Source organism: Ceratosolen solmsi, unplaced genomic scaffold, assembly GCF_000503995.2.
Source record: "Ceratosolen solmsi marchali unplaced genomic scaffold, CerSol_1.0 scaffold70, whole genome shotgun sequence".
Lineage (NCBI taxonomy): Eukaryota > Metazoa > Arthropoda > Insecta > Hymenoptera > Agaonidae > Ceratosolen > Ceratosolen solmsi.
In genome coordinates this window covers 839,378-842,697 of record NW_011948448.1, presented here as the reverse complement: position 1 = coordinate 842,697, position 3,320 = coordinate 839,378, and positions in this window count along the sequence as shown.

Genomic DNA, 3,320 nt, shown 5'->3' with positions numbered 1-3,320 from the left:
CTCCCGCCGGCTTTTCCCTTTTCGCTCTCCTTCCTCCTTCCACTCACCTGCGCTACCTGCCTCTCGCGCTCGCTCCCAGGTAAGCGCCAGGCGCGTAATCTGTTCGCGAGGCGCCCCGGGGCATCGTGACGCCCGTAGGAATTCCGATTCGGGTGACGGGGGCCTGTGACGCGATTAATACAGGCCTGGCGGTGGCTGGATCCGCGAACGGTCTTTTCCGTGTTATTGCGAGGGGCCCGACATAACGTGCCCCGCTGTCCCAATTATCGGGCGCCGATCGGAAGCTCGCGAGACTTTGCATGAGCTGGATATTAATACGATCCTTCGTCCTCTTCATTTTTCCTTACGGATCCCTGCCTGATACAGTTAGTAGAATGTTCCGGAATGCGATAGCATCCGCGTTTCCGCTGCATTTGGCATGAATATGATTCGCGGCGAGCGACATAAGATTGAAATTATTTTGACCCAATTGTCCATATGTTTTACATACACTTGCTATGACTCCACTTACGAACACTAATGATCTCTTTTTAGGAAATCTCAGCTCACCCTTATCCTCGTTATCACACTCCTCGTTACGCATTATCAATGTGCGCATATTTCATAATCGTCTTGTAATTTGGCGAGTCGCAGATTTTTCCTCGCTTGCGACTGAAATTGCTTCGCATACGAAGCGACGTAGAGTCCGATAAGAGAGCGCGGACATTCTTATCGGGATGGAATTATTCGAGCGGTCAGCGGGCTCTCGCGAGTCGCCCGAGCTCACGGGCCTAAGGAGCTCCGTTAACTCGAGAAATTACTCCAGGTTATTAGGCGAGAAAAGGGCTCGAGCAAACGGCACATCGAGGGCCGGGGAGATGTGTGAGCGATTTCGAGGTCTCGAGGTCAGGACGTCTCAGGCGAGTGAAGCGCCCTGGATGTGAGACCCACCTGTTTTGACGGTCAGAAGCCGCAATTCCCACTTTTAGTCGAATCCTTGACCCCACCTGCTGAGACGACGTAGAGCAGCGAGTGTCGAGCGGATGCAGCGCCTCGATGTGTACTCCCGTGCGTTCCTCGGTTCCTTCGATGCGCACACGCTTACGTTCTTATCTCAAACTCCTCCTCCTCCTCCTCCTCCTCCTCCTCCTCCTCGTCTTTCTATTTCCGCGCAATATTTATTCGCCCTCGAGCCGAACATCTCCTTCCAAAGTTTGTCAATCTTTCCTCTCACGTGCTCCCAACAGCGTCTCCGAGACATTAGTGTCGTATCAATAATAGTCCCTCGTTCCCGCGACCGCCACTTTTTCGGAGACCGGGCGAATGGAATTTATATTACGTCCCGTCTCTCTCACTGCTCCATACTCATTTCAAGCTCGGAACTGTTTATTTTTCTCAAATGCCGAAGAGGAGCGGCGATTAAATTTATGAATTATTCCAACGACCGACTGGCCATTACTAATTATTAACTGATATATTTAAAACTCGCGCTCGATAATACGTTGGGCCCTCGTACTTTGGGGATTAACTTATAACTTAACGAAAAAAAAAAAAACTATGGCATGTATGTAATAATTAATGCTTAAATAATTTTCTTATTTATCGTATGCTCCTTGAATTATCACATTCAAATCCTCCTATTGTGTGTTTATGATGGTTTTTTTTTTTTTTTTTTTCGTTTGTAAGAATCAAATACAACTTTAGCATCAACAGTTTTGTGTCCTTGCCTCAAGATTTACATAAGCATTATCCTACTTATTTTTATTACGGCTGAACAGGCATTTAACATTAAATGCAACTTACGATTGAATGGTGGATTCTATTATTATTTAAGTGCAAAATTATTCGCAATTCAAATCAACCATTACTTAGCCTGAATTCTCGTAAAAGTCTTGAACGCCGTTTAAATATCATTCGTGCCTATGTATCCTTAAAGTATTTATATTTGTGAAATAGCTGGTAATTTTTTTTTTTTGTTTTTTTTTTTTTTTTTTTTTTTTTTTTACATAATTCTTTGTTCACCGTTGAAATCTATAAAAATATATTTTCCCCGAAATGTTTTTATAATAGCTTAAGATATAATAATTTCTTTAAAAACAGATTTGAATAATCAAAATACTATTTATAATATAGCGTGCCACTTGAAGCGAATGATTCTATTTAAAATATTCGAGCGTTGATAATTAAGGGGGTTGGGGGCGGGGCGGAAGGGGGGAGGGGCGGCGGCGGAGGAATCGCTCATAATCAATACTAGAAGAAAATATATTTTTAGAATACTTGAAAATGTACAATATGATAAATTTATAAAATCTTCTACGTTTATATTTATTCGTTTCGTCTCTCGTTTCTATATATAAACTGAGCCATAAGGAAATCAATTTTTGTTTTTTTGACACGCACGATGATGTATAAATTACTTCATTTGTAACATACAAGTGTAATTAGCCTGTATGTACCAATGTAACGGTAATTCTAAAGACAGAGTAGACCGTCTCATCCTCGAAAAGTATGCAATAAAGGTTTTAGAGGAATTAGTGCCATTACCATTTCGGTAATAAGAATAATAAATAATAGTATTAAAAAATAAGAATAATATATTTATCGTTTTATAATTAAAACATTATATGTGTTTGAATAATTGTTTAAATGTACTTTTATTTTAATTTATATATACTTCACCGTTTATTCACGAACATCAACAATTATCTATCGTAGTACTAGTCATACGATTTTACTTAAATCTAAACGGGATGATTTTTTTAATACTTGATTGTTGTTTAATCATTCATTTAATGTGCATAACAAATATTTATGATAAAAATATCGAAACTCATAATCGCTGAGACCGAAAATAATTCTAAAACTCAAGTAAAACGTACTTTAAGCAAGTGTATTTAATAATTGCTGCTCGCACGTTTTTTCTAACCTGTAAATGTAATATTCTTATTATTCACATTTTTATTCGATTAAATTCACTATAAAATTAGCTCATGTCAAAAGATTTATAAGCGAAACAACATAAATGTACTGTACGATAATGATTCGTAAATGATAATTTCTGAATTTTTCTTATTATTCGTCAAAAAGAAAAAAAATTGTAACTTAAATTTTTTATGATAATAAATAACGAATATTATATTTCTGTATTATTGTATAATAAAATTTTTACATATCTGATAAGCCACAATATGTTTCTGCTAGCAAAAAAATATTTTTTATGCCTTTATTAATCATTTTTACTTTGGTCATTGTTTGATATTAAAAAGGATTGGTATAAAGAAACGATGTATTTTTTATTTTACAGCTACTGATTTTAAAAAGTATTCAAAATTTTATTGTTA